At 35.0% G+C, this 25736-nt stretch overlaps 1 protein-coding gene across 2 annotated transcripts in view; it reads right to left on the reverse strand.

Moving 5' to 3' along the window:
• LOC149068689 (uncharacterized) overlaps positions 1 to 25736 on the reverse strand; it is a 165820-nt gene that overhangs the window by 66340 nt on the left and 73744 nt on the right. Inside the window, exons 1-2 of one of the 2 annotated variants that reach the window (XM_089251116.1) lie at positions 21051 to 21401; positions 1389 to 1451 (exon numbers count right to left, since the gene is read on the reverse strand). The gene's annotated coding sequence lies outside the window, so the exon portion shown is untranslated. Of the gene's footprint in view, positions 1 to 1388; positions 1452 to 21050; positions 21402 to 25736 lie in introns of those variants that run through there. The other variant, XM_089251115.1, reaches the window with a different exon arrangement.

Here is a 25736-nt window from a genome sequence, read left to right on the forward strand (position 1 = left end):
TTCGGTCAGCCATGGGACCCAAAATTTTGTTCACTAACGAGGAATACCCGTTTTAATTTTGAGTGAAACACATTCAGTCCCGCCGGCGTAATTCAAAAAGTGTCCGTTACGAGAGTTTCCAGTGTAGAATGATCGTGTTTCTCACGTTAATGACGAGAGAGCTGTAAGGGTATCTTCCTGGGCTAAGTAAGACCTATAAAACCAGCAGGTGACGTATAAATTTCCTATTTTTTTAGATTTGACCAGCTTTAATTTTAATCAAAAGGTAACGCTCTCACTAATTTTCTTTCAAAACGGATCATTTCCAAAATTCAAATGTAGATAACTCCCTTGAATGTTGATCCAAGAAACATAGTATTTTAATACTCTTCTACCATTCCTACATGCTACGTATTGGTCTGTTTTCTATCTCTGTAAAACTAGTTTTGATTATGTTTTTTACGTCAACTGTAAATTTAGCAAAAGTGGAACTGTTCTCTTTTGAAAATAAGCTCCTCAATTCATCTCCGCCTCTACAGGGACTCGAACCGTCGTCTCTCGTAGGCCAGACGAGTCTTCTACCACTAAGCTTTTGGAGCGGACACAATATTCTTTCCTGGGAGCGTATATATGTTGAAGGACACTCTGCGATGGGCAGTGACAACAAATCGTTGGCTCGTAAAAGGCCACTAGATAGCGGCAGATATGTTATTATAAGTTGCCAGTTAATCTTCAATAGCTGAATGAAGTAGTGGGAAAAAATTTATGATAACATGATAAAACGTAATAGTTTTAGTCCGGGATTACACTATAAAAATTTGATAATATATCTTTCACAAAACTTGAAAAAACAACCAATGAGCCTATTGGTTACATTCGCTCGATTGCAACCGATGCGCTCATTGGCTGAATTTTCAAGTTTTGTAAAAGAACTATTCTAAAACTTTTATAGTGTAATGCTGGCCTGATACTGATTTCGTCATTAGAAGTAAAATTATCAGGTCACGTTCTCGTAACTATTGTTCATTAATAGATGGTTTTTCGGGGATAAATGCCTATTAATTCGCCAATACTAGAGGTTGAATCTTCAAGAAACATTTTCACTTCTTGAAACTTTTATACAATTTTAATTATAAATTACACAATTTAAATACAACCTTCAAATTTTTATACAGTTATAAGAAATTTCGACGAAGTTTACGACAAAAATTCAAAACGTCAACTGAGATGTAGGCGAAATGAATGAATACTCAAACATACGATGATCATTTGTCCCTAAAAAATCGTTCATAAAAAATATTGAATCTAAAGTCCTTGTGTCATGATAACGAAAATAAATAAATTTTAATGATAAACACATCAATTAAACTCCATCGAGAATAAAATTGAGAAAAGAAAGCGTTTCTTACTTGTTGATCCGCTTGTGATGCTTCATTATCGATTCACAGAAAAAGATCCGAGTCTAATGATGGCTGTAATAGAAAAGTAGATGATCTATAACTAAAATGTATTCGTGAATATAATGATTTAAATAAGGAAAAATTTCTAAAATTATTGGAAAAAAAAACCAACAGAAAACTAGATAAAAAATTTAAATACAAATGCAAAGGTCACAACAGACGAAATGCCCAATAACGCGGCTGAAAAAAAGATGCCCATAAAATAAAAATGGATGAAAAAGGTATCGCGCATAAACTCTATCGCAATATCAGGGGTTTGTCCAGACATTTCTGGTGCTGTTTTTGTGAAAATGTTGTTAAAAAAGGGGCGATTGATTTTGTGAAAAATAAGTAATTTTTTTTTTTGTGTGCGTGCGAAGCGAGATATAATAACAAAAGGAATGAAATGCCGAATTTATGGTTTCATTCATTGGTATCTTGTGAAGGTTGCGTTTTTCGAATCCGGAATTTTGTGAAGGGTCCGTAAAACGGGCCCAGATATTTCGGCTGGACAGACCCCCTGAATAAGCACGTGCAAGAAAACATGGTAGCCATATGCGGCAAAAGAAGAGAAGCTGTTCAATTTCAGATGACAGCGATATATTTATAGGCAGTTCATAAATATTCCAGACCTTAGACACACACACACCTCATCGGATATTTGGACTGTTGCGGTCTTTTTATTCATAAATGAAAAACACAAAAACTATTATATGTGTTCTACTGGACGCACATTCAGTGGCAAAATACTCAGCGTAGGTAATATAGGTATCTCATTACCTCAAGTATATTTCCAAATCGCTCTTGAGCGATCGCGGCATACCACAGCTCCAGTTTTGTTAAGTGGCTCGCACGCTCCCAGATCGCTCAAGTAGCCAACGGCACGTTTCCAGATCACTTGAGTGGCTCACAGCATACTTAGAGATCACTTAAGCTATCGACGACGCATTTATAGTTCAATTGAGCCGCTGGCGACACTTTTATAGATAATTATAATAAATCTTGGTGCGTTTTCAGATCATTTATAAGTGATTCGAAACGCATTTCCAGGTCCCTTGAACTGCCCGTGGCACATTTCAAGATCTCGAGCGACTCGCGGCAAATTTGTAGATAACTGAAGTGGCCCGCGCTCACAAAATACTTGGGTACTGTCCGTTCTTGGCAAACGAGGGGCCCATTTTAGCCCTGATTTTATATATTCTATGAGAGAAAGGAATCGGCATGCAAAAAAATTCATACATTATACCGGAATATACGGGCATACTGGAAAATTTCCATACAGAAAGATATAGACACGATTAAACTTGAATTAACAAAAACAATTAATGAAAATTTTTTACAGAAAAAATTCTAAACTTTGATGAAAGAAATAATTAAAAAACCAATTAAAATTTTGAGACCTAATAAAAGAAATTGTCAGAGAACTAACGCAAATGCAAATCGATGAATCAGAAATTAGAAAAATAATTAACAGAGAAAATCCCGACGTCCATAAAAAATCAGAATAAATGGAAAAAATAATCCAGATATTGATAAAAATTCTGAATAAACAAAATAAGTGAAAAAAGTACTTACAGAACTGATGGAAATTTATACTCTTCCAAAATTTACAAATTCAGAATAAACTGAATAAATGGATGAAATGATTCCACAATTGATGAAAATTCAGAATTCGAGAACTAAAGAACGTTTAGAATTTTATAATTGAAAAAAATTCAGAATTGAAGAAAATTCAGAATAAATGGAATAAATGATTCCCCAATTGATGAAAGTTAAGTTCAGAATTGAAGAAAATTCAGTATAAACATAACAAATGGAAGAAAATTCAGTATAAACATAACAAATGGAAGAAAATTCAGTATAAACATAACAAATGGAAGAAATTCTTCCACAACTGATGTAATTTCAGAATTCCAGAATTGATGAAAAATCCCATAATTCATGGAAATTCAAAAATCTCTCTCTCCAGAGAATTGAAGAAAATTCAGAAAATAAACAGAATTGATGGAAAAAAAAAATACTTACAGAACCTATGGAAATTCTGAATAAATGGAAGAAATGCTTCCACAACTAACGAAATTTCCAAATTCCAGAATTCACGAAAAAAGTTATCTTTACCCCGTAAGTGCGGGGCCTTGTGTGACCGCACCTGTCACACACCCTTTAAGGGCAGCCCTGAGTCTATCCCCCCCTCTGACACGAGATCAGATATTTTTGTTCAATTCATCTATTCCTGTTCGAGCCGTACGCTTCTAATTATCTTTAAACCTGTAGGAGTGATTCCAAATGATTAAAGCTTGTAATAGTAGCGCGAATTTGTAATAAATTTCTAAACTACTCAAAACCATTATAACTGAGCTTTCACGGAAATTTTTTTTTTTTGAGAAAACTCTATGCGATTATACTCACGAGACAATGTACGAGTAAACTAAATTTACGAAAAACTGTCTGATAATATTTTCGAGACATGATTTACGTTCAGAGATACGGTCTTTTCTAAGGGGGTGGTACATTAACTCGATTCTCTACATCACGGACCATAAAATCCTCAAGTTTCCAATTTTTTCTTGTTTCTTGAGTGTTTTCTTTTGGATGAGATGATCACTTACTCGTATAGGAATTTGTTATTTTATATTTCGCAGAGGAACCCATAAATTTGATTGGCATTCAAAATAAGGAAAGATAACATGAAAGTGCGTCCAAGTTTTATGGATCTCCCTCTAATTTAATGGCAGCACAGCTGAAATTTCAATGCCCGTTATCTCAGATACCAGGATCTTGAGACGCAAAATTATAGCTTCCTGCACTTCGAGATCTTTGGAAAGCTTACATCAGTATTATCCTCGGTATAAGAAATTGTTTTTCCTCCTGAAGAAATTATGTTTTGAAATTAAGAGAAGTCCTGTAGTTTTTTTTTTTTTTGCAGTGTCCATTCTTTGAATGACGCATTCAAAATGACAATGCAATGGAAATAGTTACGAAATCATCCGATAGAAGGTGTGTTGTGCCAACATCTTGGACTATATCATCCAACTGCACCATGGTGCTCCCCGAATCATAAAGAGTGATCAATGGTCGCGTCCGATTTCGTGCTCACAAGCACTCGATCAGTATTTGACTGGGACATTGATCAAGTGCTCACAAGGATGTCCCGATTAAACACCCTGTAGAAATAGCATTCAAGTTGTCAATTCAACATGTCAATGTTGCCGTAAGGGTTGTTCTTCGTTTGATGATGGGTACAGCGCAGTCGCGCGAGAAAGGTCGAAGACTAAATAATCAAAAAAAAATTATAGCCGCTTTAACTCGTCAGAAACTAAAAGGCTTCCGGCAAATTTACCCAAATTCTCTTCAACCTCGAATTATCACAATCGACACTCCGCATTTACCCAATCATCTTGATAATTTTAAAATAATTTGTATCAGAAAGAAATTTCGTTGGAATATGGACGGGGGCCGTTGTCCGATTGCCCAGCCAATTGGTCTCGAGCTGCGGTGTGGAGTTGAAAATTCGGGATTGGAAGAGGGTTCTTGGTTGCGAAGAAAATCTAAGATGGCTGCCGCACAATTCTGACTATTTTACATAGGATTTCCTGCGAAGGCGGCCGTCGAGGATTTGATAATATAAGTAGAGACATCCACTAGAACCTTGCATCAATAGATATTAACGTTTCTTCCATTCACTCAGCAGCCATCTTCATAGGACCTCCGCAAATGAGGCAAAACTGCGGTAGGCACTCCTGGGTCTTCTTCGGTACCAAGACACCGATTGTTAACGCCAAGCAGGAGAAACCACGTTGCCTGAGCATGTCGGATATCCATGAGGGGGTTATTTCGAAGGACGTGGCATGTGCTTTAAGCCTTTTTTGCACCGGATCGCAAACCATTTCTCTCATTTTCGCCGGTTCACAAGAATACAAATGTTGAAAAAAAATACAGTATACACGCAGTTCGTTACTCTGTAACACTTGCTGACATCTACAGGAAAATAAAGAGAAATTCCACTCCGTAGAGTCGGTTGTCTGAGGCAAAATATCACATTGCTCTGAGTTTTAGCTACTCGCATATTCATAATCGGCACACGAAAAATAATAGCCGAAATTCTGCGGGAAACATGAAAACATAATAACCAGTATTATGAATTGATAAGTAATAAATTGATAAGTTTTGAGAAATGTCACGTATTTGTTGCAGTGAAAAAATTAGGAAACTGGAGCTGTCAGGTTCTTGCACCCACACACACGTCTTCAATTACTCTATAAAATTATTTTTTTCCGACAACACTGACTCTCATCCTCAGACTCTAAGCGTCCGTATCTTGTAAACTTATTCACCGTGAAAAATGGCGACTTTCTTCGTCACATTTGTCCATAACGAACAAACGGTTATAAATTGAATTTTGTCTGCCAAAAAATATGCCTTCTAGAAAATTTAACTACACGGTACAGCAGTGGTTCCCAACCAGGGGTGCGGAAAAACATGTTTGAGGGTCCGTCCGAGTCAGAAAAAAATATAATGTTGGTTATTCCGGAAAATTAAAATCACGATAAAAATTGAATTTTTCAAACCCTAAAAATAACACGAATGATACCAATATTTTGATGCCTCATCTTCTGACTTGTGTCAACAAATATTGAGTTATAAAAGTTTTTTTTTTCGATTAGTTATCGTACTTAAATACCATTTTTATTTATAGTATTTCGTGGATTGTTTACATTGGTATCTCGTGCTATTAGTTATCAAATATACTAGTTATCTAACTACTATAATATTGTCGTGAACACACGAGTAAGGTTGTTGCGACTGGAATCAAAAAGTGAACTATTCAATGATATTTCTTTTTCCAAATCTAATAAAAATCCTATAAAAATATATATATTTAGTTTAAAATATGTTTTTTTAGTTCCGTTTTTGAATTAATTTTTAAAAATGATGAAGTTAATTATTTTATAATTAATGTAATCAATTACAGAAAAAAAACCCCTGAATTATTCTGATAAAAAGCGTTTTGTCAGAGGGGGTGCGGGAAGAAAAAACGATTGGGAACCATTGCAGCATAGTATGTATATATCTTGAAATATCATTGAAATAGAGAACTTTTTCTGCCATCTATGAAATAAAAAACATAACTGTTATGATTGAAATCAATGACTGATTTTAAATTGATGTATTGATGTATTGCATAAAAAAGCAATACAGTATGATATAAAAAAACACTTTTTAAGCAATAATATCAATTAAAATAGCAACTTTGCTAAAAAAATATAACGATTGACAATTTTGCACAGTAAATTAATATAAGTAAATTATCAAAGTTTAGCCGTCCTTAACATTCTTGGATGGCAATGAAAATCATATAAAACAGAATCGAACACGTCGGTTGATATGCTTTAACGATTATAATTATAGATAAACCATGGACGACCTAATTTTCGAAATTTACTTATATTATTTTACCCTATTTAAATGTCAACCGTTAAAATTTTTCGGAAAAATCAATATTTAAACTAATATTATTGTTTATAAAATACTTATTATTATTATGTTACATTGATTTTTTTCGTATAAGACAATAATCAAAACCAGTCATGAATTCAAATTATAATAGTTGTATTTTTGCTTGATAGATGGCAGATGATGTTTCTCAATATAATACATAGTGTACTGTGTAGTTATTTTCTAAAAGGAATGTTTTGGCTGATAGAATTTTATTTTCACTTGCTTATTGGTTATGGACAAAGGTAATTAAGAAATGCACTATTCTTTCACGGTGAATACGTTTACAAAATATGGACATTCATTCTGAGAATGCTACTGTGCATAGTTTTTTTTTGCTGCGAAGAAAAAATTCCCTTTTTTGCATTAAGTGGCATGTAGTTTTGTCATTCTACACAGATATCAAAATTCAGTGCACATAGAAACAGGCCAGTGCAGGTGAAATAAAAGAAAATGTGGCCTATCTGCAAAAGAAAAGAAACCCAGAAAGCACGTTTTTGTAGGAATTAAAATAATTTCTTTTCCCTGCGAGCATATTGGTGCTCATGTGCCCCCCCCCCCCGACTGAGATGTTTGGTGGGGCCTCCCCTGTGTTGATTTTAAAGCGTAAAAAACAATTAAAAATAATGATATTTGTCTCGGGTCCTTGTACTGCCGCTGCGATGATCGAGTGGTCATAGTGCGGGTTCGAACACCACCGTCGCCGAAGCGGTCGGTGGTCGGCTGAAGTTGGTTTTCCATGGTTCCCAACTTCGAGGCACGAATACTAACCGATCTCCCCATTAAAATAAGAAAAAGTCCAGCCACATAGAGAGTAACAGGCCTCTACAACGATACAATTATTCAATCATTACACTTCACTTGTAGTTAGAAAAATTTAAGGCGGAGGGGACTGACTTCACGTTACATTTTCAGTCTAGGCATACGCTGCTGTGGTGGCCGAGTGGTCAGAGTGACGGACTGGCATTGCGAGGACCAGGGGGTTTAAATCCCCGCATGAATACGAGCCGATCTCCCCGTTAAAAAGTCTAGCCATAGAGCAACAGGCTTACAAGCAGTACAAATATATATTCAATCATCACACTTCAATCACAATTTGTAACATAGAAAAAATTCACATGTAACACTATACACATTCAGACTGTTAGGTACACACAAACACTCTCACACTCTTGGCACAACTTAATCTGTAGTAAATTGCCTATGGCAATAGACCGGAGTTGTGCACGGTTTGAAAGAAAGAAAGTCTAGTCTGTGATATTTTTTTTTCGTCGCTCGCGGGCCAGAAACTAGTTGTATAAGCTGACCATATGACCTAAGTTCTATGGGGTATTCTCATAATTTGGGCTGTCCCAACTCAGTTTTATAAAATGTCCCGTTTTTTCCCCTTATTTATATGAGGTCTATTTGAGTCATTGAAATAAGGAATTAAGATTATTTCGTGACTTATAAATTATACTATGATAATTACGACAATATCATAATTAATAATGGCCATACAAGTATATTCATCTCACATATTTGCCAATCATATGTTCTGTTTTGGTTAATTACGATTTTGGTGAATTTACCGATTCATTCACTCGGCCATTCTTCGCTCACTTACTGGCTCACTGACTCGAGTCGAACTAATGTCGGTGAATTTTCCGTTGGTCGGCGAGTTTTTCTAAGCGGTGAATTTTCCTAGTGGTGAATTACATTACGGTGAATTGTTGGTCGATGAATTTTCCGTAAACCCATGTAATCCTCATTCAATAAATCAAAGAAAACTTCAACGCTCAAATATAAATAATAACAATGAAAAACTTATAAATACTTCAGTGATTCCAAGAAAATAAAGCGACGGGGGATGAACGATTCTTCCTCTTTCAAGGAATTTACCAAGAATTCCGCGTATATAATGCTTATTTAAATAACGATCCTACTTTAAGCCCAACAGTAATTACACTTTCGCTTCCACATGCATATCCCCGATTTCTTTCTTCAGCAATTTATTTTGTATTTTTATGCATATTAGGAATATATATAAATGACGGGATCGATCGGGAGTAATATGTATCAGCTGTTCGGGGTTCGAGTCCAGAAGAGCGATGAGCCTCTGTTTCTCTTTTGGTAATAACTTTGCGGTTGTAGCTTATGCTCATTTCAACCGATGCTCGATATAATAAGTTTTCGGCATCGTTTTGATTAAGCTTCGCGTCGTTGTCTTAAGCACGGGGCCATCAACATACCGTGAGACAGAGCGAAAGTATCAAGAGCCCCCCCCCCCCTCCAAACCGGGATTAAACTCCGGGGTTATTAGTGCGCAGGGTAGGTAAATGGTGGAATGAAGCTAACGTCCGTATGACAGTTTCAATCTATTACAATGCATTATCTGTACGAACGGCGTTAAACTACGGGTCGTCGGATCCAAAATGCGGAACGTTTCCTCATTGAATACAGATTGCGCCGCAGAAAGAGATTTATTCGATCTCCCCGACCACATTTTCATACAAATAATGACATTTGTTTCGTGGTTGATTACCAAGCATTTCTCTTCCAAGTGAATGGGAATCGATTTATGTCTATCGTTTCGGAATTTGCCGATTTCAATTCCCGTTTACCATCATTATCAACGAAGAACGTTAATCCCCTCTATGGTTCACCCCCATAAAAACTTACAGCGATTTTGCAAAAACCGATGCAAATTTGTGCTGCTGGCATATATTTGATTGAAGAAATACAGCAACATAGAAATTTAATCAGTCAGATTATTTTTAATTAGCTCAAATTGTGCTAATTGAGGAAAAAATATACAGCGTGCCTTTGTTTTGATAGTATTTATAAACAGAGATATAATATTGTTTGGTAAAGTTGAATTGTTTTTTGATCTGAAATTTATTTTCAATTAAAAATTTTAACTGAATTTTACGCGATTTTGTAAATCTCCGAACTCGTAAAACTTCAGCAGATCTCTCTCTTCATTAGATTTAGTGCAAATTAGCCATATTTTGTACTGAAATGACACTAAAACATGCACTTTCTTAAACACCAAAATCCTTGCGAAAAAAAAATTGGTTTAATGGTCTTTTTTAACCAGGCATTTGCATGCATATTCAAATATGCATCTGCCATTGAGTGTTTAAGCAGAATGAATAGAGGGAGCTCGAAATGCACGGACCACGAATCATTACTACGCCGTCAATCGACTGCTTTTGCGAGGGGACACCAGTATTGTTTGGTAAGAGAGAGTTCTACGTTATGGTGTCGTAGGGAGTTTTTTCTAATAGGATTGTTAATAAATGGAATAGCTTAACCCCAGAGGTGGTAAATTCTAACACAATTGACATGTCTAAAAAGAAATACGATAGACATGTTGGGGTAAATCGAGAAGCTATCCATACTTAGAATAAGTCAACCATAAGTATTCTTTATGGGCATTGGATATATATTGTTTATAGTTTTTGTAGTTGCATTTTTAATTGGGTCGCTGCATTTTAGAAATATATGACATTCATATTTGTTATGGGCATCTTTTTTCTCAGCGATCTCGTTGGGCCTGTTGTGGCCTTGCATTTGTAAGGAAAATAAATGACGTCGATTCTAAAATAAAAATAAAATACGAAAACTTATCAGCAGAAAAATAAGAAAAATTCCATTTGTGATGGTGACGCGTAAATAAAATAAAATTTTTGGAAGATTATGGAAATTCAAATTATCATACGCCGGCTAGTTAAGAGAAAAATTTTCGCGTTTCTGTATTGTAACAAAATAACGCATCCTGTAACATGTTTGAATGAAGTTTCATGGAAACTGCATTCGAACTTCATTCATTCATCATGATTAAAATTTACCATTTTCATATTTATTATGACACGTTGCGGTTTTAGTTAAAATTGCAAATAAAACAAAAACAAACAAACAAGAACTTCAATCATCTATATCTCGACGAGTTTTGCTTCAACTGTAGCCGCTGCTTATGAGAATCTCTTTTGGTCCATTTATTTTGATTCTTTTATAACCGATGACCTCCCTATGTTATAAAACCGTTATGTCGTTATTTTTTGTCGATTTGATTCTTATATAACCGGGCGTACTACTGAAAATTATTCAGTAATAATGTTGACGAGTAAATTTCTCTCCGCGTGGTAAATGAAAGTAAAAATTTTACTAATTCCAATTTTTCTCACTGTTCGGAGACCACATAAGAAAATACTTTCATTATATTCACACCAATTTATTACTTAAGGAAATAACAATTATCACGATTCAATTTTTTTTCCTTTTTGTTATCATTTTTAGTATTCACTTTAATATTTGTCGATAACCGTACAATTTTCATTGCTTTCGGATCTACTTTTCTTTGCTTGAATCTAAAATCCGTTCCGAAATCGTAGTGCTTTCTGAATCAATCTGATCGATCAGTTTTGTTTCAAATTATGTGGAAAGAAAATTAAACTATCGAAAATATTTCTTCAATTTCCTCGTTTGTGATTCCTTCACTCCCGTACACCAGGAAAGGCTTAACTTCCGAAAGAACTGTGGGGACTTACAGTTAAGTTCTTAATTTGCCAAAGGAAAAGATGAAATTTAAGAAAAAAACAGATAATTTCAATCGTTTTTTTTGTTTTAAATAGCATAATTTTTTTTTTTTTTTGGAATTTAGGGTTATTATAGTTTTTGTGGAACCGATAGACTTCGAGAGAGCTCCGATCAAAAGCGCGCTGGATTTTTTAGTAGGGATTATAATGCCCTAATTATTGCACCCACTTTTGATTAAAATATTTTTACTGGTATTAATGTTATTTGATTGATGATTATATTTGGATTTTGAGATTGCGGGCCTCATTTGGCAAGCGTGTCCGAGTTAGGCATGAAAGGGATCCTCACTATATTTTGTTATATTGCCTTCTACAATATCTTAGTGAGAAGATTCTAATCTAAACAATCCAGCTGAATTTTGAAAATCTGAACGTTTCGTTCATGTCTGAGGTACAAAATCTTCAGTGCATTCTGGAACATATCCGATCTTCTCAACTGTTCAGAGATACTTATACATAATATATGTTAATTACAGTTATCTCTGGATATCTAGAAAGATCTGATCTCGTCACCGATTCTGTCTTCCCAGTGGATTCCTACTATAGATGCGGATTGAACATTTAGAAATAAAAAGTCTGGACCATTTGTTCCTAAGCTCTGGCATTTCTGTACTTTTTTTTCTAATTTCGGGAAAGAAAACCTGCATTGTTTTTGTACGGAATATCATTTATTTCCACGGATAGTTATCATGGCCGGAGATACGGCGGGGGGCATGGCGGCATTGACCCCCCTCCAACGTCAAAGATGGAGCCTAGTGATCTAATGTGTATGTGTATATATGAATTGACACCATCATCATAATCATGCCCCCAGCAATAATCATCGAGCCCCCTTCATCCAGACTTTCACGTCTGTCTCCGCCTATGATAGTTATGTAGTGGAGTTCATCTTTATACTACTGCTACTAAACCACACATGTACCTCGTCCATATTCCTCTGCGAAATTTCTAAGGAATCGGTACATGTTGGATGTGCATGTCTGTGTTATGAACCTAACGCGAAGCTTGTTTCTGTGTAATGCTCGCTATAGTGCTGCCATCTACCACATATTTTTTCATCTATGAGTGAAGTGTAATGTTTGAAGAAGCTCGTCTTTACTACCACTACTACTTCACCGTATGTGCAATCGAAAATATTTCTCGGGGGAATTTCTAATGAATTGAATACATTCAAGAAAACGTGTTGGCTGTGTATAATATGCGCGTGGCTCTAACGTATCTATGTTGTCAGAGTTTGGCTTATTGCATGTTATACCGGCGCTGTCAAGTGCCTTTCATATTTCAAAGTGAAAATTGAAAATGTTTGAATTTTTATTTTTCGTAAGTATTATGTTGCAGGTTATATTTTGTCTGTTTATATACTCTGTGGATAGACTTTTTCAAGTGGCTGATAGGCTCGCATTCGAACCTTGAAGTTGGAGAACCGTAGAAAATCACCTACAATCGACCAGTACTGTGCGACCAGTAAGATTCGAGTCTGGATCCTCGCGATGAGAGTCCAACAGGATGCCCCCACGACCGCATAGCGAGACATTCGCGATAGCCATACACCCGGAAATGCTATGATTTGAAAGAACGGGAGACTACGTAATATATTGAATTGAATGCGAATAACGGCATTGAAGAGACCCTCTATGTTCAGTAGTCAACAGCATATTGAAAAAAAAAAAAGAGAGAAAATAACTCTGATCTTTTTATCAACTCATGGGTACCTATTTTACACCGGAGTAATTATTAGTTTCAGCATCTATAACTAAGGAACTTTATTCCACATAAACGGTAAACTAAAACAGTCAATGAACTTTCAACCCAGTGATTCCAACGTGGGCTTTGACGACCCCTGTGGGGTGATGGAATGTTCCAGGGGGTGGTAGAAGCTACGGGTAGCTTCTATTCTGAAGAAGTTGGTGATAGGACAAAAAAAAACAACAACTAGGAAACTATGTTTTAATCCATTAGTAACCACCATCCCTCTTTGGGTCATAATTAAATAATATGATCATCACGTATTCCCAAGAGCTCGTTATGATCTGTGCAGGGAATTCGCTGGTGTGCTAGTAGGCATACAAGCCCAAACCAGGATTTGAACCCAGACCTGCACAGTCAGAAGATAGCTCCAATTGACTTCCAGGCGGCAGTTACATGTGTCATACATGTTATCACAAGAAACGTTTTTTTTTTAACGTTAATAAATGAGTTTCGGCATATAATAGGTTAAGTAGTGACCTATTTGAGCGTGACAACTACTAGAGTTGAGGTGATCGATAATTACGGGCAAAGTTTCTAAAATTCCACGAACATCGAATAACAACTCAATCACACTCAGAACATTCACTCGAGAAACTAAATGATCGATGATCCTTCAATGATAGATGAGTCGAAAATATACTGTAAACAAGAGCCACAGCTAAAAGCGTAAATACTCCCGCTTGAACGCAATCGTTTCAGAATGATTATGACTATTCACTTTATTTACGTGCCGTGAAAAACGTGATAGTGATCGCAGTAGGGTTTAAAATTCCTAATTTTTAACCACAATTCATTTGTTTCAAGTCAATAGCCATTAAAGGAAACCGCCGAACCTTCCGATTAATGGGATTACGACGCGAACACAATTAGCGCCGTGAATAAACGGACTTACAAGGAATGAGAGTTACATACGCGCTAATCCTAAAGACGAGGTCTTTCGAGAGAATTGATTAATAATGTCCGTGCCCTCGTCAAGGGGCAGAGACATATAAGCCTCTCTACGACGACGATTCCGACCTTTCCATGAATAAATTAGGATCATATCACCATTCGAATCAGATTTACTGACGTGTCTGGTAGTCTTTTCGATTATTTCAGAGGATGAAAGAGGAATTTTGGATCCTTGTTGTTTGTTATTCGTTTTATAATCTCAGGAATCGCCTTTATCAAGGTACACGTGATGAATCATCGTCAGTTTGGGATGATTTTCGGTACCTGCAATCTAGAGATTTACCTAGATAAAGCATACGAGGTGATTATGATGAAAGTTCCCGTACTCCGAGAAGTTTTTCTCGAAAACTGCTTATCCGAATACATCGCAATTTTTAGGATATGTATCTTAAGAAGAACATCGGAGAGATATTTATGAAATAAAAAGTTAATTCAATTTCCAACCACCAGGTGAAAAAGTGTCGCTTTTTGATCAAATTATTTTTTTTCCCAGGGACCATATAGCGAATATACCAAGTTCCAATGGAATACGTCCTTCAGAACGGGCGCTACAGTCGGAGTAGTGTCAGTACATCGAAACTACTCAGACCTATATAGCGCCCATTCAACTAAACGTATTCCATTGAAACTTGGTATATACGCTATATGGATCATGAAGAAAATATAAAATGCAATTAAAAAAAAGCGGCACTTTTGAACTCTTTTTTTTATTTTATTTCATAAATCACTCTCCCGTGGTCCCATTATAGTATTCTGAAACTTTGTTTGCATTCGGATAAGCAGAGAGTGCGGGAACTTTAATTTTAATCACCCTGTATATTCCCACAGAATTCATTGATCAGAAATTAGATGAATTAAGCCTTGAGCAATTTGATAGATCTTTTCTGAGGGGAGTTTCTATTTCCTTTCTTTAGATGAGTACCTTGTAAACACCATTCCATGTGGGTAATTGAAATCTCACGATAAAAATCACAATTTAATAAAAATAACATTTGAGCAAATGTTCAAAACGAATTGTTTTGAGCAGTGTAATTTTTTTTACCGGTTATCGCTAATTATTATTTTATCCCTACTTATACATGCTGGTTCGTAAACGTTTTTAATTAATTCTGGCGGTCTTCAATGAGAAAAAAGATTTAAGAGACACTGTACTAAACCGTAATAGGCCCTAGGCTTCTAGTTCCAATAGGTAATTTTTTATCTCCATTGCGTTACACTTCGCCACTATATAATACCCTCTGTACATTTTTCTCTCAAGCTGTTCCGGTTTTTATCAGTTACTTTGCGCTTTGTTTCGGTTTTTATCAGGATTTGCCTTGGTTTCTCAGATCTGGCCACCCTATCGTAGGCCCACGCTATTATTTCCATTATTTTAAGTTACATGTCCGACCGCATGTGTAAATTTTTGGAGATTTGCCCAGCCTTTGATTTCACCTTTGTATTACACTTTGCCTATGCGTATTGCACTTGATATTAGAATATATCTGCTCTCACAAAAGATTCTCAAGGTTACTAACTTGAGAATCTTTTGCGTGAGTAAATATAAACACGCTTTTCATTCGAAAACAATGTTTTCCGATTTTTCGCTGCTTGTCTTTGCATGAGGACACATTTCCTCATGTGTATACTAGAGTAATTTCTAAGAGAAAATTTCAAACTGATTAGGGCTGTATTATCTCTAATATCAAGTGTAATACTTTCTTATCTCAAATCGGTGCATACACTTGGCAAGCGAAAAAATTTATTGTATTTCTTCTATAGAACTTACGATGAAATATTACGTCAGAAATATTGGACGGTTTAAGAAACCGGATCGGTTATTTAAAAATAGACGCGTAATTCTATCAATTTTTACGTTCGCTGCACCTCTACTTGATTTTTAGGGGATACCTAAATGTGGCGTGACTTAGTTAGGAATCTCGATTACTATTTTCCATATAAACTGTATTTTTGAAGTATCTCACGACACACTAGCGTGATGTTAGAGAATCACAGTTTTACATAATTATGGTTGGAAAAAAATGCCGAGAGCGTTAGAGACTCAAGCTGAGAATTATTGACTGGCTAATCAAAAAATTCTAATCGATTGATCTGATTTTAATCGAATATTCGAATATTTTCAAATGCTAATCATCCATATAAAACGCAGTGTTGGCAACTATATAATATTGACTGATGATATAATAATATATTCCATTCATTTCACGCACATATCCACTTATGAATGTAAAAAGAGAACTTGGAAAACGACTTTTGAATGTGTACTCTACCCATGTTACTCTACAGAAGTTGTTGTCCTAAAATGTTTTCCAATAGGGGATACATATTTGCGTTTCTGACAAAACTTGTATAGCAAAATAAGCGATCCAACCAGGTGATAAACCTAAAAGTGAAAATTTAAACATTTATGTGTCTGGCATATGTGGGGGGGGGGGGGCTGGATATCCCGAACATGCTTGGCATATTGTAGAATTTCTGAACTTGGATGTTGTTTTTTTAAACAGTAATTTTAGGAATTATCAACATTATCATATATCAATTAATTATCATTGAATTGACATGTCAAAAAATTGATCAAAATATTGATTAAAATATTTTTAAATACAATCACTTATCTGAAACACCATGTATAGGAACATGATTTAGGAAATTTAATCGGTTTAGTAAAATCAAGTTAAGTTATTAAGTTTTAATAAAAAAACTAACCGAATTTTCAACGGATTGGTCGAGTCGAATAACTCAACTAAAAGTTTTAACTGCGATTGACAATTGTTTGATTATTCGAACTTTCACGAAGATTGTCCGAAAGGGTTCAACATTCTATGGTGGAATTTTTGAAGTAGAGAAATGTAATGAAAATTATCGTGAAAAGAAACTTCGATAGTTTCTTCCCCTTCATAATTCAGAGACGTGAGATCTCTATTTCTGAAAAAAGTAAACTGAGTGACGTTCGGATGAAAATTCGTTCAGGTATCGATAGTTGAAATTTTTCTCTTCTCTCATGACTGTCTTTATATTTCTTCTTTAAGCATTTATTTATTTCATTTATCGCGTAAAAATTTGGAAGTTCAAGATTTTTTAACTCATAAGATCTCCATTAAAGTATTACGGGATAAAATACTTTTGAATAAAATAGAGGAAAAATATAAATTTCTTCCGCAATAGCACTAATTTGCGTCATCCGCAGCGCGTGATCCTACCTCAGCGCATGCGTTTCGCAACGCTGCTTACGTCAAATATAGTGAGAGAATCCACAAACGCATTCAGCGATCAACTGACATCCACCTTCCGTCTCCTCTGGACCCAAAACCTGCATGCGTTTTCCGCGATTTTTACCCTCTCAACGTGGTTTGCGACACCATGTTCCATCGCAATTTTGTTCTTCTTCATGCCTATTAACAATCCCTCTGAGTTTGTCGGTTCATTAACGGAACACCCTGTATATGTGACATTTTTATTGAACAGAACATTTTCAAATAGTGACGAATATTTTGCCAAGACTAAGAAAAAACCTATACTGGAAGTTGTCTTCAGTACGTGCATTTAATTATTTTATTTTTGTTCTCTGTTGGCCCCCATAGATACTTACTTTCGCAATGAAAAGTAAAAATCTGAAGTATTGCGATAGTTGTAATTCAATAAAATTTGATTTGTATTTAACTTCAATGTAATTTCAATACATATTGATATCTGATTTATTCCGGAAGCTTTACTAATATTGTTACTTCATCAATTTTCAATATGAAAACTATACTAGTTGTGTGACACAGCAGCAGAATTCTCCAACAAAATCGGATATTGTGTGCTGGAACCGTTGATGTCGGTTTGGGCAGGGCCGGCTGTATTTCTATTATAAATATACACTATGAGGGATAGAAAACACGTGAATGCATGCCAAACCCATACCACTTGGTAAGAAAAGAGTGGCCAACGAGAGAGAACATGGCTGTGGGAAAACAAATTTCATTCGTGAAGCCTTTGTCGGACGAGACAGAATCATCTTGTCTCCGCTGCGTATCAAGTTAGGGTTAATGAAACACTTTATGAAAGCTTTTGACCAGGATAGCTCGTTCTTGCTTTGCACACATAGAACAAAAAATGCCTGGAATAAGTACAGAAAAACTTAAAGCTGGAAATTTTGATCGTCCTTGAATCAAAAAGCTCATAAATGTTCCTCATTTCATGGATTCAGAGTGAAAAGTAAGGATCTCATTTGTTGATTACATGCACAGACGTTTCCCTGAGAATCTTGGGGATACTAGTGAAAAAACAGGTTAACGATTTTACCAGGACATAAAGACGATGGTTGACCGATACCAGGGCAGATGGGATATTCATATGATGGCAGATTACTGTTGGAATATGCTAAGAGACTGTGTTCACACAACAACTGCATACAAAAGAGGCTTTCGGAACAGAGCAGAATAACATTTTCTTTGGTTTTTATTTGATTCTTCTCATTTCAAATTTTGAATTAAGTTATAGTAGATTTATAAGGGTATTGTTGTTGTTTTTTTTCAATTAAAATCTTTTACACAATTTCTTAAGGGAATTTTTTTTTTATTTATCGCCTATACCGTAAGCCAAATTAGGCATACGGTATTTGGTGTGTTAACATAAATAACGAGAGAGAGGGAGGGTGGGGAGGTACTGTTATATCTCTCACTGTACATGAAATTGACATAAAATCGGTAAAAAAAACCACACCACATAAAACGGCACCACATAATGTGTTACCTAATGTAATGATGAGTATGACGAATAGAAAACACATGAATACTGACTGATATGCTGAATATGTTATTTCTCATATTAGTAACTTTGGTGGTGGTTTCTTTTTTTTTTGTGTGCTTCAGTTGCCGTTTACGATGTCAAAAATTCCTTCACAAGTACATTTGGTCATAAGAAAAGGAAAAAAATACCCCCCCCCCCTATAATATTTTTAAAATTCAAAAATAATAATTATATACGAGTTCTTTATGATGAAATAAATAAATTATTATTATTTATTTTATTAATAGTTAAACAAACTCACCAGAAAATATAACTTCTGGAAAAAAACATGTTTGAACGACTTCTCGTAAAGTGAGCTTTCCCGTATATAATTTTAATGTGCGGAGAAAACAACTGAAATGTTTCGGGATGGTATCAAAGGACAGTGATAAATTTACAATGTAAGGGATAGCACACCTTCAAATGACGGGATTAAAGCCAAAGTGGTGTAAGTCAATTAATCGTCATTTTGAGGAAAAGCAAGATTCACTGGAATTGTTTTCATTGAGTCCTACACATGCACATGTGTAAAGTTTTGTGGTTTCACAATCTAGGGCAAACTATGCAAGCTGAGATTTAGTTAAAATTTTCTCTCAATAGCTTAGCACTTATAAATTGTATTTTTGGACTCTAGCCGGAATTTTTGGAAATGTAGCTCCTACACCACTATCACTTTAATCCCTTCAATTACTAACTGTTATGCTGAATATATTATTTCTTGTGCGTGTGTATTAGTAACTATGAATATTCATTATGTCTTTCAGTTTCCATTTACGAAGTCGAAAATTTGTTCCAAACTACATTACGTAAATACAAGCAATATTTTAAAATTTGAAGTAAAGTATTGTACAAAGTTCCATTATAAAAAAAATAAAAGTAGTTATTGATATTTAATGTGATATAAGACGAAACGAACTCACCAGAAAATACAGTTAATTGAGAAGACATGTTTAAACGATAAATGTCGGGAAAAAACAACTCAAAAAGTGCATGAATTGTATCAAAGGACAGTATTTTCCATGATAAATATACGGATAGGAAAATACATAAATACCAACTGATATGAATGAATGTGTCATTTCTCGCATTAGCCACTACGGATATTTATTGTGTCTTTCAGTTGCCGTTTGCGAAGTCGAAAATTCCTACACATTACAAGTAGAATATATAGAGAAAAAAATCGTCCGTTATACTTTAAAACTTAAAGATAAATATTGTAGAAGTTTTCAATTATAAAGTATAGTTAATTATCAATGTTTAATCTGATATTAGATGAAGATATTTCAGAAGAAGATACGGCTACTAAAGGAAAACATGTTTGAACGACCTCTTGTTAAGGGAACTTTCCTGAATAATAGTTTCATTGTGCGGAGAATACAACTCAAAAGATTGCACGAAAGGATAGCATTACGATGATAAATAAACCGTGTAAGGGGTAGAAAACCAACCCATAACTACTATTTGAAATACTGAATATGTCATTTCTCGTATTAGTCGCTATAGATATTTATTTTAATTGCCATTTACGAAGTCAAAAATTCCAAAAAATATATTACGTAAAAAAAAATACTTTTAATATTTCAGAATATTCAAAGATAACTATTATTTAAATTCTATTATAAAACAAATGAAATTAATTATCAGTATTTAATCTGATACAAGGCGGAACGAACTCACCAGAAAATGCAGCTACTGCAGAAAAACATTTTTGATCTACACTTCTCTTGAAGTGAACTTTCCTGTATACAGTCTTATTCAGCGGAGAAAACAACAGAAATACCGTAATTGTGCCAAAGGACAGTATTTCAATAACAAATATACCGTATATACGAATAGAAAACATTAACTGATATGCTGAATATGCTATTTCTCGTGTTAGTCACTACGGATATTTAGTCACTATCGATATTTATTGTCTTTCAGTTGCTGTTTACGAAGCGGAAAATTCCTTCCAAGTATATCATGTAAACAGAAAACCGAATCACCTCTATTATTTCAAAGTTCGATTATCATTATTGCTATACTTTCATTATAAAAAAAATGAAATCAATGCTGAATCCGATATTAGATGAAACAAACTCACCAGAAAATACAGCTACTGGAGAAAAACATGTTTGAACAATCTCTCGTAAAGTGAACTTTCTTGTATATAGTCCCAATGTGCGGAGAAAACAACTCAAAAATTTCAGAGACTATACCAAAGTACAGTATTCCGATGATAAATATACACTATAACTTATAGGAAAACACACATGAAAACTAACTGATATGCTGAATATGTTATATTTCGTCAGAAAAATTTCGTGACTTTTTGGCAGGTTAAGTCTTATAGAAGAGTGACTGTGAGAACTAACTGTCAGCCGACAGTCAGTGTCCCTGGAAAAGCAATATAGATAGTCAGTGGGAGAAAGACAGAAAAAAAACTGACAGGAAGGTGTTGGTGTCGGTGCCACAAGATCATTCCGGACCTCCCATCTCACGAAAGACGCTTGTTGCGACGCTTTCGGCAAAAATGAATCGAAGGCGACGCATGCGCCGTTTACGACACAAATCCTCTCTCTATGGATGAAGTGTGGGTGAAGAATCATAGCGAAAAGGGACATAGAAATAGGCTGTTCAACCCTGTTTTTTCACAAATGGGCAACCTGATGGAGTGGACGGATAGTAATAATAACAAAAAAATTGTATAAAATAAAACGGAATGATGCGAAGCAAAAATAAAACTCGAGTTCTTGAGCGAAAGAAAACGCCCTTCGGATGTATTATAAAACTCTTGAATTATTCGAGGAACTATGTTTTGGAAAAATAAGCGAAAATATATTTCTGTTTCTTTAATATCTACTTATCTGAAAGATTTATATATATATTTTTTCATCATTTTGCGTTAGTTTCTCCAATTCGATCGGTGGAAAAAAATTCGTGGTTTCTATAAAATGTTAAGTTATACCTACGTGTATCACGGTGAATGTGATAAATTCGTTTATTATGCATAATCACAGAGCATTTTGATAAGTTTGATAAATTTCCCTAAATTTAATCACTTTCACCGGTGTTTATGCATATTTTACCCAAGCGTCGTTGGTAAGCATTATAAATCGTGCTAAATGCATCGCATCTGTTGGTTATTATGCATAATAATCATTTCGTATTCTTAAATATGATAAATCGGTTCCGTTGCCCCCTGGGCATTATTTAAATGAAGCCGGAGTCTCAGACGGATATAATTACATATTTAATTTTGACTCCTTAATTCCTATCTGACGAATTCTGAAATCGTATAATGAAAATAACAAATTTTACATCCCAAACCGAAATAATTTTTAAAAAAATAAATTTTACGGTTGTACTCCGATATCAAGTCGGTTCAAATCATTTTTGGTTCAATCAAATTCGTTAAATAAACTCATTTAACAAAGTTTTTGCATAAACGAACGCAAGCAAGGGGTACGAAAATTTTTACCATTAATGGGTAGTATCCATTAATTGGTAATGATATGGCCTACATTAAAGTCGTAATGATATTACCATCGAATAAGTTTCCATAAAGCTTTTTAAAATCGGATTACTGTGTGTTTTAAATATGCTGAATTCGATGGCCACTGGTTAAAAAATTTTAGATATGCTATTAAGATATACAGGCTGCCGTGAATAAATTCTCAAATAGTTTGAAAATTCATAAAAATCGAAGTAATCGATTTTTTGATTGTGGTTTGCGAAAAAGTTATTCTCACACACGAAGGGGGATTTTTTTTGGTACGAGAGAAAACGTAGTTTAAATTTTTGTCGATAGAATACGCTTTTCGAATATGAATCCGTTTTCTGTCCAGGCATCAGAAATGATTTATAATGCAGGGTGTACGAGTGATAGCTCTTTTTCTTGTTTCTGTCGCTTACATAATGTTTCCGTTGTGATGGGGGCCATTGAAAGATTAAATACTAATGGCGAAGTTGCTTTATCTTCGCCACGAATCAACAGCTGAAATTTTCATCAGAGATGACTGGATCTCTCTTCAATCTCTTCTGTGTTTGAAACATTCGTAAAAATTCAGCTTGCGATTCGTTAGTGAAATAAAACAACTTTACCAACAGTGCTTTATCCACCAATGTCAACATCAGAACGAAATCTATGTAAGCACCAGTAACCGTAAAATTTAGAAATAGGCTGTTACTCGTACAACCTACATTTTATGACTCTGATTTGCGTAGTCCTAGTGATTTTCTTTCACTAATTCTTTGCTTTCACTTTGATTCGTACAGCATTTTCTATCGGCAAAAAATTTGGTATAATTTTTTAGTATAAAAAACCCCTTTTGTGAGAATAACTTTTTCGCAAAGGAACATCTAAGTAGTAACCAATTCCTCTGATTTTTATGAATGAATTTTCAAACTATTCATGAATTTGTGTGGGCGCACTTTTTATTTTCTTAATAAATATAAATTTATTTGCAACAAATAATCGATTTCTGCTTCTGAGAGAATCAAGCGTTACACCACTTCAGAGTTCAGGAAATGTAGGAAAAAAAAATTTTCTTGAAACAATGATTTTTCGGCTTCAAGAATGATTTTTTATGCTTACTTTAAGCTGCTCGTGGATTCCAAACAATACACAGAATTATCTGGCCCTTTATAAGGAGTTATTAATGTAGAGAAATCTCGATGATATTCAGATACGTCTTTGTACATACATGTCATAATCATGCTCAACATCACAAGTAGCCAAAAATATCTGAAACTTTGAATAGCTTCAAATATTGCTAATCCAAGCATAAAATGTTTGATATATTAGCTTAGTGCATTGATAATGGCGGTGCTCAAGATTTATGATTTGATAAGCGCTTTACCATGGAACATTTAATACCGTCTATTTAAACACTAACGCGCTCTATAGGGATGTATACAATGCTATCGGGGGAGTTCCGACAAAATTCAATTGTTAAAAGGCAGCAACGTGCGTCAATGCTGTGACATCACGAAATCGCCGTTCCACGGTAAACAAGGGATGGGTTCTCCGGATATTGTGCAAGTTTCCTGTGCAAATACGCGGTAAAATTGATATGGAGTATCTTATTTAATGTGATAACGTATAATGGTCGCACATTGAGCGATCGATGCGACAGAAAGTGCAAAAAAAGAAAAGAGATTTAGTAACACTCTATCTTTGTCAATTAAATGCCTCTCACTTTGCAACATCTGTTACCGCGATAGCACGAAAAATAATGTGATGGGCTCGAACGTAATGTTAAATGTCATCGATTGGATGGATTTAAATAATGTATGGTGAGTGAAAAGTCCATGGCGCATTTTAAAAATAAATAAAAAATCTGTGAAGATGTATGTTTTGAGCTAGAATATTTATCATGGCGTAGAGAGGATTTTTTTCAGATAGATTGAAAAAGGTTTGAAACTTCACTAACAGATGGCGTTGTATCATAACATTTCGGCTCAACTCATAAATTTTTTCTATTAACTCTGTGACCGTATCTACTACTACTAAACCACACATGCGCCTCGCCCATATTCCGTTGTGGAAACTCTAACGAATTGGTAGATGTTGGAATGTGCATGTACGTGTAGTGAAATTTGACGTGCGGTTTGTTTCTGCGTAATGCTTGTTATGTGTAGTGCTGCCATCTGTCACCAGTTTTCCTAACTATAAGTGGAGTGTAATGATTGAATTGTGACCGTATCTGAGGGTGACCATTAAGCAGGGGTTCGAAATACATTATTCGAATGGGTTTTCAACGGGATAGTTTTTATTTGGCCATAAAACGGGGGTGGCCCTGGGTTTTACTGTGTTTGAAACGAATAATCACACATTTTTTCAACGTGACTCTAAAAAATTTTTCTACGGCACTAAAAAACTTGGGATGCATTTTAAAACTGCATTTTCAATTTTTTTAATGGTGTTTGAGTTCTTCTGTAGCTTCAGAGATTTACGTGATTGGTTGGATTGTTTTCAATTGGTTCATTTCATGGAACTGTATTTAAGATATTATGCGGTGAATCTACTGATGTCAATGAGGAAATATGCGAACAATAGAGAAAAAACTGCCGAAAATGCCGCATGCACCCAATGTTTGAAGGAGTTTGAATACTCATCAAAACCCACGAAACACCTATTTATAATTTCTTTCCCAAAAGATGTAAATTGAGTATATAAACTTTGCATGATATTTCTTTTGTAATTTTAGTTTCGTTTCTGTGCAATAATTATGTGCTTTCATGATAAACATCTTATATATTGTGAGAATTTCGTTCATTTGCAAATAAAGAACCATTTCAGTTATTGTTAATACTGTAGTTTCAACAGGAGCCCCATCTGATGCGGTCACCCCTCTTTTACGGACGAATTTATTTCTCCCGAGGGTGTCCGGAAAACAGAGTGGTTTTACTGTAATGAAGCCTCCAATGCCTGTTGAAAGGGATCTTTTATGGGCAATTGATAAGACGAGATTTTTGAGCAAAAAACCACATAAATATTGATAGTTTTTCATCAATATAAGTTGAAATATTTTGAAACTCCTCTAAGACGGTCACTGAACGTACCGTAACAAAGTGGCCGTCTGCGGAGGTGACCGCCGAGTTGAAGTTGTATGAGAGGATAAAAAAAACTTTTTAGGGCGGCGTGTTAAAATAATGGTTGAGTACCCCGTTTACGGTACTCAATTTCAACCTACGGAGAAGAAACTCAATGGCTCTGAATCTTCAGTTCCTCGATGTTGTTACACACGAAGATTAAACTGCGTCTTTGACCTATCCCTACAAGAAG

This window comes from Pholcus phalangioides, unplaced genomic scaffold (genome assembly GCF_987345545.1).
Source record: "Pholcus phalangioides strain wild (caught in Gottingen) unplaced genomic scaffold, Ppha-v1.0 ptg000024l_1, whole genome shotgun sequence".
Taxonomy (NCBI): domain Eukaryota; kingdom Metazoa; phylum Arthropoda; class Arachnida; order Araneae; family Pholcidae; genus Pholcus; species Pholcus phalangioides.